The sequence below is a fragment of the Vidua chalybeata genome, chromosome 11, assembly GCF_026979565.1.
Source record: "Vidua chalybeata isolate OUT-0048 chromosome 11, bVidCha1 merged haplotype, whole genome shotgun sequence".
Taxonomy (NCBI): Eukaryota; Metazoa; Chordata; class Aves; order Passeriformes; family Viduidae; genus Vidua; species Vidua chalybeata.
This window is the reverse complement of record NC_071540.1, coordinates 2,862,809-2,875,205: the sequence shown is the minus strand read 5'-3', so window position 1 is coordinate 2,875,205 and position 12,397 is coordinate 2,862,809. Positions and strand designations below refer to the sequence as shown.

Below are 12,397 nucleotides of genomic sequence, written 5' to 3'. Positions count from 1 at the left end.
CAGATGTAAATACATCCCTGAGTTTCCTATAAGAATGTCAACTGTAGATTGCAGTTTTTTAAATGCAGGGCGTAGAACATTACTATCCTTTTATTTTCAAGAATGATCATACCCATTTAGAACATCTGACACGGACACTACTTTTCTACGTACATTGAAGATTTAAAGCCCACATCTTTCTGGCAAAGACACTCTCCAGAAATTAATGATTCCCTTGTGTTAATGGGCTGTGTAAAGCACAACTCCTCTAATACATGTACTGAAACAGCATTACAAAATACTGTTGTTTGACTAGAGACAGAGTGCCAGGATACATTAGGTTGCTATTATTTTGGTATAGGATACAATTTTGTTTGACAAACTGCTGGGGAGAGGAGGGAGGAAGAAAGCAGCTCTTTTGTTAGTAACAAAGTACTGTCCTAATTAGTTCACCATGGCATTGAGTCATCATCAACAGAGCAGCAGTTGCAGAGTCAAGACAACTAGGGCTAAGGTACAGTTGAAGAATATTTTCCTTGTTCAATTTTGGCATGATTAAACGAGTAAGAGCTGAGCAATTTTTAAGGCCAAACTCCCACCAAGCTCCATTTGCTTTAATCCAGTTAAACATGCAGCTCTAGGGTCTTGTGAAGATAAATGTCATATCTTAATTACATTATCACTTCTTGCTGAAAGTACTGAGGCTTCAAAGACGGAAATAAAATCATCCTATGGGAGTGCTTGGAGAAAGCACTTGGCTGTCTTTTGTGGCTCTGATATAAAGATCAGAATCAAACTGAGCAGCAAGTGGCTGCTCTGTTCTGTGCATCCTCTGACAAATGTACCTCAATGCTGCCATGAGCTCTGGCTGGCAAACAGCTGGGTGAGTAGGCAGTGAGCAGGCAGCCCCAGCCCCATCAGATCACTCAGGGACCCAGCCTGCAGCCGGCTGCACTCTGCCTGCCAAGCAAGGCCACGGGGCAGAGGACAGCCACACACAAACCCTTGGCTGCTGCTTCCTCACAAAAGCCAGCAGTGCCCAAGTGTGTGATGCTCACCCACAAAATCTGTGCAGTCTTCCTGCTCAAAATGTGGCATTTTTATGGTTTCCCTACTTTAAAAAGGAATTTAGATTTTTCATTCAATACGAACCAATACAACTATAACCAGCTGTTCTTTGACAACTGTTCAACATATTCTGTAATTATTGATCTTTCTGAATATTGAATGTATTGCAATTTTCACCTGTGTTTCACAGCTCTCTCACACTAGGCTCCACTCTATTGAATGATAAATTGAAATCACTACAATCCCTCACATCAATATTACACATATCACACTAAAAGTATTACTGAATCACAGTTGTTTATTTTATAGCTGTGGGAATACAGAATTTCTATGTCTAAGTCGAGGTTCAGCTTTTGCAGTTTGCAGGTAACTCCAACTGCTCTAAAAGTCTTCAATCTTCTTTCTGAGGACACTAGGTGTCCTTTCAAGTTCTCTCCCATGATTTCTTAGCTGAGTATTACTACAAGTCACCTATTTTCATCACCATAACTGCACAGCCACACGTAACAACATCTGACCCTGGTCAACTGTTTGAAGCCTCACCCTCCCTTGTTAAAAATGAAGGTCAGAACTGCATGGCTGGAAGACAAAACACAGCCATATCCTGGATGCTCTGGAGCAAGCTGAGAGAAGTGGAGCTGAGGTGTCTGTTATTTGCAGCTCAGCTTCCCTCTGCAGCTCTGCTGGCTCTCTTGGTCTCAATCCAAACCCACAGACTCCACTCAAAGAGACACAGTCACCTTTATCAAACTGAGGAAGATATACAAAAGGAGATACAAATATCAAACCGAGTTAATCAGAAGTAAAACCACCAAAACCACATATCTATTTGTCTGCAGAAGTTTAACAGAGCAAATTAGTGACACTATTGCCCTAGCTGAAAAGACTGCCATGGTTGTAAATCCTGAGTACTTCTAGGCACTGAGTAAATCCATTGGAACTCCTTCTTCCTTCTCCCCACCTTTTTCTTTTTCTCTCACTGACTTAAAGTGCAACTACTTCTCCTCTCCTTCTGCCTTCTTAATTCCCCATCTGTTTTGGTTTTTATTCATCTTATCTGCTTCATTAGAGACCAATATTAGAGAACAACAAAAAGCTCTACTGTGAAATAAATAATGAGGCTGGATGGAAAATCTGCAGCTTTGGGCTCTCTCTTGGAGCTAGGGTGGTGCTTCAGACAGCTCAGCAAAATGGCTCTGGACCACTCTTTTATCATCTGGCCAGTGCCACGAGCTTTGCTAGAGATATGAAATATTTCAGCTCCAGTTGTCTCCCCCATGCTGCTACAGCTGCAGACAGCACAGGGGCAGCTCTGGGCAGAGGGAATTAAGCTTCTGCTGGAGGCACCCTGCTAAATAATACAAATCTTGGTCTACAAATAAATAGGTATTCCAATAGTCTTAATTAAAAAGCAAAGGGTTTATAGATAAATTGCACTTTCTATTCTATTGTCTGGCTTCATGCTTTATTCTATTATGACTATGGGGTGGGGGCCACCCCCCTCCAAGACACTTAACCTACAAGTCCTGGATAAAACTCTCATATACAGACTATTACTTGAGTGCTAAGACAAAATAGGGAGATATTTTGAGCTGATTAGAGACAGTAAATTAAGTGGAGTGATTCTTTGGTCTTCACTTTAAAAATGGTGATATCCTTGTCTTGTTTGATACAAGAGGATTCCCATCATCCTAGGAATAAACTTTAATAATAAGGTTTAAACTGATTTCTACCCATTTCTTAAACAGGTAATTTGACAAAGAAAGAGGATCTAAATGCAAATATTCAAACATTTTCTACTGCCTTTATAATATTAAAAACATTAATTTTGTGAAGAGAAAGAACTATTTTACAGTACTAAGGCAACTACTGAAAAGTATAGAAAAAAATCCACTGAAAAAAGGAATTATCATAATTCAAGGAAGATGTCTTTGTCCATTTTATACAAAAGTATATTCATATGTATTTATTATAGAGTAAACAGAAATATATGATGATTAAAGTTATTTTAAAACTAAAATTGTATTAGTTTTATCTGGCAATTGAAATCTTTGTAATACAATGGCCTGTGCAAGCCCAGCTGTCTCTGGGACTGACTGGCACCCCTGCACTCAGGTGTCACGTAGACAACTAGTGTAAGTATACTTGAAGAGTAGAAGTCCTTAAATTCTGCTAATCCAATTTTCCTTTGTAGATACTGAACTTCCAATAATTGCAAAAAAACAGAGAAAGGAGGAAAATTTGAATATCAGAGTTGATAGTTTCATCAACCTGACAACTTGATAAGAAGCCATGAACAGAACTTTCTGGTATTCTCATACGATGTGCAACTCAACAATCTGGAAATGCCCCAGGACCTGCAGTGAGAATGTGTGAGTCCCTGTGTCAAGGCCCAGAGGTGTCTGTATTCTGCTCAGATGTCTGTGCACACATCTGTGTGGGGATGGCTTTAGCATGTTAAAGAAAACAATAACAGACAAGGGTCTGCAGGCAGCCAGGGAACAATCTGCCCTACAGATTGCAGACTTGCAGGTGTGAAGAACAACGCTGGCTGAACAGTGCTGAATGAACATTCTGTACAAAGAATCCTTGATTCGTGGAGGCTCCTTAACGTTCAGGCACTTCAGCTTTTGGATTATTGGGGGTCCAGCAGAGACCTCTGTGCCCTGCTGCAAGCAGGAGAAGTCAAACACCATAGCAGCATTCTTGTAGGGAGAAAAAGCAGTTAAAAACCAACCAAAGCCCACAACAACTTCCACACAAGTGCCTCTGCCATTGGGTGTGTGATTTAGCTCAGTGGCTGACTGCTCTGCAACGTGGGCCAGCACTGACCTCCCACCACCAATCACTCACGAGGATGTCTGACTCATGTATTATTCAGGACTATTATTTAAGCTTTGGTGAAGTTTATCATAGTTGCAGACATACTTTTTGTGTAAGAACTTTTACGATAGTTGCAGACGTGCTTTTTGTGTAGAAAGGTTAGTTCTGTTATTATCTTTAAGCCAATTTATAAACCAATTATAGTCCAGTGACAGATGAGGTTTAAAAAGTCAGATTGGAGGGTCCTTGGACTTTGACACTTGAACCAAAATGAGTCTGTACTCAGGAAAATCTGCTGATGAGGTGTCTGCTCCCTTCTTAATTCTCTGCCAAATGAGACACTGGGTAATACAGGTCACTGAACCAGGGCCTGGCTCCCAGGAAAGCTCAGCTCCCCAGGCTCGTTAGGCTGGGATTTGTTACCTGCCATGCAACATGTGCTCAGGAGAGAGGTCAGGTCAAAACCCACCTCTTACAGCAACCCCAGCACTCAAGATTCCTCGAGATACAGAGTGAATGACCTACACAGCAGCAACCAGGCACTGGAGATGTCCAGTAATGAAATAAAACAGACCATGGATTAATTAACAAAAAACTAGGGGTGTTATTAGTTTTCAGACACAATGCAAACAGTACAGTGGAGGTTTGCAGATGTGTGAGGTGGCACTTAAACATGGCAAACTTTGTACATTAAGTTTGCCTAAAGTCTTTTTTTAAAGGCATCCCCATAAAGCTAAGTGTTATCTGATACTCTTAGGTATTACTGTGAAAGAAAGGAAAAAGATAAAATTAATATTATTTTACTTCCTTGAAAATATTTCCTGTCTGATATCTGTTTGCCAAACCCCACAAAATTTCAGATGAAACACCAGGTTCAAGGACTCTGGAACATCATATAAGGATCTCTGCAATAATGTGTGACCTCTTTGATCACACGAATAGAGGAGATTTTTGTGCCCTCTTTGCCCCCCCAAAAAAGAAAGAAAAGCTTCTAGTGAAATCAGAAATCAAAAGCATTCCTATCTTTTGATGAATATACCATAAATTTTTAAACAGTAGAATTAAAAAGATGAGTTGCTATAACACATCACACTATAAGCTGCTCCTCAGTTGCTGTTAACTCACTGGTATTTTCATCCCAGTGATTATTATCTGAAATTTTATTAGAAGCCATTTGAGAACATAAAGTAGAAACAGCAAACAAAAATAATTTAGAATTACTGCCTTGTATTTAGCCACTTTGGTCAGAAAGTACTCTGAAAAGGCCTAACAGGATTTTTTTGGCCACTACTTAGGGTACTTTGTGGTTGTAATGTGACAATGATTAAACCACAAATGATTTAACAGGTTTTTTTGTTGTTGTTGTTGGGTGGGGGTTTTTTGCCAACACAGATGTCACAATCTTACTAAAAAAAAACGAGTATGGCAAGGTTCTAGCAACTTCCCCCCAAATTGTGCTAAGGTTAAATTACATTTAATTTCCAAGTGTCCACAGACAAGGGCAAAAGGCCCAATGTCCCCTGGCAGTGCCACTGAAATGCAGACAGAACACACAATCCCAGTCCAGCCAGCAACCCATTGGAACAGATTAACATCTGCCAACTGGCAGAGACCATATCAGACATAAAACAATAGGTCTTTAGAATTCAATCAGACCCAGTTTAAAAAACAAACCAAAACATAATTTAAATACTAAACCCAATTATCTTCTCCCCGTTCACTTGGGTGCTAGAGAAGCAGTTGTCATATTGGTGATTTTCATGCTTTCTTTTTGGCCCACTAGCTGAAATACTCAGCAGCTGCTCTGGCGTTGAACTCGGTGTCTTGCAGCACCAGGTAAGGCAACTCTGCCACGGGGCAAACCCCAAATGCTGCACTCTGACACTGGCAGTGTTTGGGCAGCAGTGGAGCTGTTCAAAGCTTCACTGCTGTGTGGATGACCACATGGCTCGTGGGGTGAGCATTGGGTGGCTCATGGATGCCAAATTCAGGGATGCAGTTTTTGACTGTACTTTTCAGCTGTGGCATCTGGCTGCCATATGATGAGAAGAGCCTAATAACTTTCCCAGCCCAAAAGGGAACAAGACAGAATTTGCTGCTGTGTCACACCTGCAAATACCCACAGCTCTGACTGCAGGGATTACCAGACCTGACCCTGCCCTGTGCCTGGAGCCCCAGTGCCACAGCTCCACACCAGGATGGACTCCTTCAGTAGCCATCCCTTTATTCCCCAGAAAGATGCACCTGCCTTACAGGGATGGGAGTTACTGGAGAGAAATAGAGATTGAGCCTCATCACCTCTGAAATTTGGACTTCTTCAAAAGGCTGAACAGCACTGTGCTATTCAGCTGCACTGTGACATTCCTTTTGCATCAGCGTGATGGAGGTTTTCAGCAGTAAGTCCATCCTCCTAGTTATAAACCCTGCACGAGGTGAGCTGTCACTCATCAGAAGCAACATGAGGATAACATTCTGCCATGCAGAAACATTAAGAAAAGCAATATGAATAGATGCAGGTATGGAGCATGAGGAGGGATTTTTCCCATGTCTGGATGCAGCACTGGGATTGAGCAGTGCTGGCAGACACTATTTTACAGCATGTTCCTTCCAAAGTAGGTGTATATTGAAGAGGAAAAAAGGAAAAGAATTGACAGAATGAAGGAAGTGCTTGGAGGGAGTGATTGCAGTGTGGAAACTTATCAATCTTTGAAGCTCAGAAAAGACCCTGTTTAGATAAGACATAACAGCAAAAGCAAACAGCATAATTTATGTCTAGCAGGTTTGCACTCTGACGGCTACAGCTGATGCAGTGTCAAGACTGAAGGACTTGTGAACTTTGCACTTCAACTCAAATTGCAACGAGTATCAAGCACAATTCCTGAACACCGAGCTGTGAGAAAATCAGTGCAGGCACTAAAAATCAGACAAGATACAGGCAGCTCATTCCCTAGAAGTCATTATTAAAACCAGAACTGTACAATGTTACAATATACAGCATGTTACAATTAGGAAAAAAAGATTTTGGAAAAAAAGATTTTTAAAAAAAAGGTCTTAAACCAAACCCCATTCAGTATAGAACGGCAAAAAACCTGCAGCTAATTTAGGCTGAGTCTGTAAAGGTATCTAAATGTCATTGCTTGTGCAAGCCACACCTTTAAAGAATCCCTGAAAGTCGTGAAAAAACCCACTGAGCTGGAAAGCTGCAGGTGTGTCCCTGAGCCACGGCAGCTCCTGCAGACTCTGCTCAGGTATCTTGAGATGAGAGGGATTTCAGGGCAGAAAGGCCCAACAGTTTAAAGTGCCTGTTTTCATACCCTTGGGAGGAACTCAGTGTTATTTTAGGCCTCTGAATGCTGCAGTGCTCACTGTCTGTGGGGCAGCTCCTGTCCATCACAGCAGGAAGAGCAGCTCCCAGGTTTGCACTCAGAGCCCTCACATTGCAACAGATTGCTGCTTTCACAGAGGGTCTGCAGCACCTACTGAAGCTGGCAGAAAATACTCCCTTTTCTTTCACCTCCTGCCATAGGTTACTGCTGTGCTGAGCAGGGTTAGGTTATGTGACCAACAATGAGAGCTCCAGTAATCAATCATGCCATTTTTATTTAAAAGCTTGAAAGAATAAAGAATTTCAATTTGATTGACAGTATTGTCTATGCATCCTTTAGTGCCTTCTGCTTTTATTTACTAAGTAGTAGCAATGCCTTAACCATCTACACTGACAAAACCTGAATTAACACACCACAGAAAGGTGATCTACCTTTGCTGGGTCCATCTCAGAGAGGCAGTGTTCAACTTCTGTTGATTTTTTTGTTTGTTTACCAATTGATGAACATTAATGCCAGCAAAAAAAAGTACAGTCCACTCCATTCGATAGAGAAGAGAAAGAGAGCAGATTACAAATACCTTTTAAAAACATATATTGACAAGATTTACTTTCCAATCTGTCTTTCAACACAGTAACATATTCTGAACTGCAAGAAGGGAAAAATAATACTGTGGTGCCATTCAGCAAGATTTGTGAATATCAAATATTGGTTACAACATGCCCTAAAAGCATTTGTTCTTCAGAGGAACTGGAATAAAATCTTCAACTTCTGTCATTAATTTTTTATTCCTGAGAAGAATTGTTTTGCTGCAGATTTTACAGCAGATTAATAATGATCAGCAGTGCTTTGACTAAAATATGACAATCTGAATGGGAATAATTCATATGGGCATCTTGAAATTACACAAACTGTAAAACAGATTGGGCTCTCATACCCTTCCCTGTTGTGTTATTGTCAAAATTTCCAGTTTACAGTCCAGTTTCTTTTGAAAAATTCACCGAAGTCAGCTACTGTTTTTATACAGCACAACAGAGAAGCATGACCACATGGTGTTCCACTAAGCACAACTCTGGACTACACAAAATATAACTCAAAATTACTTCCATGCAAAAAAACTCCCATTGCATGTGAATAAGAACCTTCAACCTGGGAGGATAAATATTAGTAGCAGTTACAGTTATTTTCTTTAGGTATAATAGATTTCAATCCTAGTTGGATACAGTGACAATTACTCTAAAGCAGTATTAGAAACCAAAAATCAATCTAAATTGTAAAGAAGTTAGCGAACAGTTGTGGACAAAAAGAAGTAGTAATCTGTGAAGCTGCACATTTTGAATTTGCATATGTTGCCAAGTACAACTCTGCTCAACTTAATAATAGAAGCACCTGCTGGTAATATGATCTGCTATGCCAAATATATACCCTAGCTATTAGTTTTCATTAAACTGCTTTTATTAAACAGTTCTTTAATTGAGTTATTTTAATCTTTGCTCTTAGTACTATTCTACCTGAGCTGGATTCTCTAGTATTCTTCCTTTCTCAGAGGCATTTTACTGGAAAATAGAACAGGGAATCATCCTGCTGCTTTGAATTCAAATCACAGCATTTTTTGTTGTCTAAATAAACTTATTTATTTATGAAACTGGTGGTGGTTCACTAAACTTACTTCCTCTTGACAGTCTCACTGAAAGAATTGTGCCTCAGTATTTAGGTACCAAAGGAGGACACCCCATCCAAAATCTACATCCTGTGTACTAAAATACAGACCATTCACCCTGTAAAGTCCCTGGCTTACCCCTCTACCCCCATCAGCTTTACTACTTCAATCCTTTTGCATCAGGCAAACAGGGAGGAGGCAAAACACTAGAAAATAAAGTGGCTTCTTTGTTTTGTCCTTCTAATTCACAACATTCCTTGGAAGGCTGTACATGGGAAAACTAGCTAAGACAACCCCTCCATTGCAAAGCAGTTAGGAAGTTACAACAATAAAAAAAACCCTGAAGAAATCAGAAGAAATGCACAAAAAGTGGTCAGAGTTCCACAGAGGAGTTCAACTCATGCAGTTACAGCTGCCCACAGGACAAAGACCACATGGGATTAACTTTGTTCTGCATCCTGCACCTACAAATACACATCTCTTGCAGCAAGGGAAGCCAGGAGTGGCTGGCACTCAAACTGCAGGCAGGACACAGCAGTCACCCACAGGAGCACACTGAGCCTGCTTTCCAGGCTGCCTGTGGAGTGGTTCATGGCAGACCTGTGATGTTCCATCCTAGAGAACTCCCAAGGACTTTCTCCTGGTCTTCAAAGAAAGTCCTCAGAGTCAGACCTACAGAAGGTCTCCTCTGAATCATTCTGGTTCTCAAATCATTCATTTTGAAATTGTCTGAACACGACAAAGAAATGAGAGTGGAAGGGTTGCTCCTAACATTAGAGAAACACCTTCAAACACCCATTCTCAACTGCAAAATGCAAGACTTGACCCAGTGAGGCACTTGGAGCAAAGAGAGAGGAGGGACCATCAGCTACAGAGAACTTTCTGAACTCTGAGCCAGACACTGCTGGCCTGTGCTCACTGGCTGTTCCAGCCTGCTCCCCTTGGCCTCTCAAAACACCTGAGTCTTTTGGGAACTACTTACTTCTTTGCATTTATTTATCATCTACAGCAAAAGGGTACCCATTTCTTGTAGGCTCTCAGGATCAGCTGGATTCTACATGATTAATAAAAGGATCTTTTATTTGCTTGGCATGTAGGTCTACTTCTTTGCCTGAAATGTTTTTGACTGTACTTGAAATGTATTTTACTGCACTTTCTTGGTCAAAGATTATATGGCAATCCTGGAATCAATGAAATCTGCAAATTCTGATCTTTGATCCTGGAAGACAGGATTTAAGAGCTTAAAGAACCCATGTCTTTAAGTGAAACTGGATATTTGGGAAAGCCATACACAAAGAACCTTCCAGCCCTAACACGGAGAAACCTCCATCTTGTGTTATCAGAGATGTTAGTCCTGGGGCAGAGAATTCTTCAAGACCTTCCTCAAAAGCATTTATTGAAAAAGCAAAGCCTGAAAGCCAGAGGCAAGGCAATACTCACTGTCTTGGACAGTAAAATGCAGAACTTGGGGATATGCTTATAAGATGAGCTCCAGCTTGAAAAATGCAGAGATAGAAATTCTATAGGGAAACCCTGTGGTAATGTCAGCATCCCAAGGAGGAATTCACACTGCACATAAACTGATGTGATGAACAACAACTTCTGTGCATATTTGGAACTGATTTTTATTTTTCATTTTATTGAAACAAACAAACATCAATCAGCAAATATTCCAAGCTGCATAGCTAATGTCTGAATGCAATTTTGATTCAATAGGGACTCTGTATACACAAGCTTTTCAAATCATAAAAATGTAGAGATAGGGACTTGAGTGGCTGCCAACCTCGCCTTACTCAACTGTTCCTTGGGAGCAGTTTGCTAGACAAGGAGATCTTTTTTGGAACTGGAATTTAGGACAATGGACCTTACAGAGTGAGGTATTTAAATTCCTTCTTCCTTGCACCCCAAATATTAATGTATATAACTTTAAAGATTAAAAAAAAGATTTCTTAAACATAGATTTTGCAGTAGTACCAGGCATGCTAAGCACAACCAGCTCCCTTCCTTCCCCTTCTCCTGTGATTTTTCATTAGTCTACAGAGAAAAGACAGAGAGTAATGCTTGGAGGTCCCAGGATGCAATTGCAAAAGGATGAAGATGGAAAGTATGTGATTGCTCCAATATTTAGCTCATTAATCTTAAAGACTCTGTTTATGCTCTAGTGCATTAATGCAAAATAGTTCTAATTGCAAAGCTGAGAGATAGGCATGCTTCCTTTTTAGTTCTTCTCAACACAGTAGCAACTTACTGTATTTCAGAAACTTCAATGTTTCTATAAACAGAAACTGTACATAGAAACTTTCTAAATGCAGCAACCATACCGTCCTCATCAACTAGGACAATCTATTAAATGTATAGAACTGAAATTATTCTCTAAATGCTTAAGATAATAACCCGACCAACAAATAGCAGAAATCACTTGAGAGGCTGCACATGGTATAAACACACAGTCATTTGCTGAAGAATAAAAGAGAAGCCACTCCACAGAGACCTCCCCCCCATCACTGGACTCTGTGTGTCACTGACAGTAACACACTGGTCCAAGGACAGGGTGGTGCCCAGGGCTGACCTGGGCACACCTGCCCTGGGCACAGCCACAGCTGGGTACAGGGCACTTATCCAGCAGCATCTCCCTGGCCTCTGCCACTGCCATTTCCATGGGCAGGTTTCACAACATAGCATGGAGTGATTCAGGTTAGGAGGGATTCCAGGAGCCCTGGCTCAGTGTAGGGTTAACTTGAAAGTTAGCTCATGGTTCTTCAACAAATTGTTTTCTTGAGGTTTCAGAGAGGGACTTACAGCAAAACAAATTATTTCACACTTTTTTTTTTTTTTCAAATAGATTGATATTAATTCCAAAGAGCAAACAATAGTGGTCTCCCAGGTGTAACCAGTGACAAATGATGGATAACAAAGCTAACACTGAATTGGATCTAACTTATGCAACTAGGATAAAGAATGGAGTGAGGCAGATTTGGGAGCCATGTACATGTGCCCTTTCTAATCCTTCAGATCTCTCCACTACTAACAGACATGCCCAGCTTGCTCGCAGAAGAGTCTAACCTACTCCTGCAGTTCAGGCTTCCAGCTGCTGCCATGTGAGGTGTCCACTGGAGGTGCTCCAGATGTCAGAGCTGAGACCTGCCCTTCAGCACTGCCCTCAGCAGCCTCATGCCTACCGAGGGTGTGCTACACAATACTATTTTTCCACCAGAGTTTGCTTTTTTAAGCCTGGGCAATTATGGGGGTGGGGGACAGCTACACTAAAAGCAGTAATTTTATGGTTATAGCATCAAGGACTCCAGAGTTGAGCAATATCAACTGACAGTGTGTGTGTGAGCTTTGCTTGGCCCCTTGGTGCTGACGTGTTATGGTTCAGTCCTTCAGTTACATGAACATCTACTCCTTTACGCAGGATTTCAGTAGTACCTAGGCCTTTTTGACGATGCTGCCCATTCCAGCCCTGCAGTAAAATCTTCAAAAATGTAAAAAAAAAATTCAGCAACACTTGCCAGAGGAAGAGACCTGGGGCTATGTTTTGCAA

The 12,397-nt window shown here is 41.0% G+C and overlaps 1 protein-coding gene across 3 annotated transcripts in view; it reads right to left on the bottom strand.

Annotated features, from left to right (window-relative positions):
• PEPD (peptidase D) overlaps positions 1-12,397 on the bottom strand; it is a 143,148-nt gene that overhangs the window by 20,584 nt on the left and 110,167 nt on the right. The gene's annotated exons all lie outside the window — the stretch shown is intronic.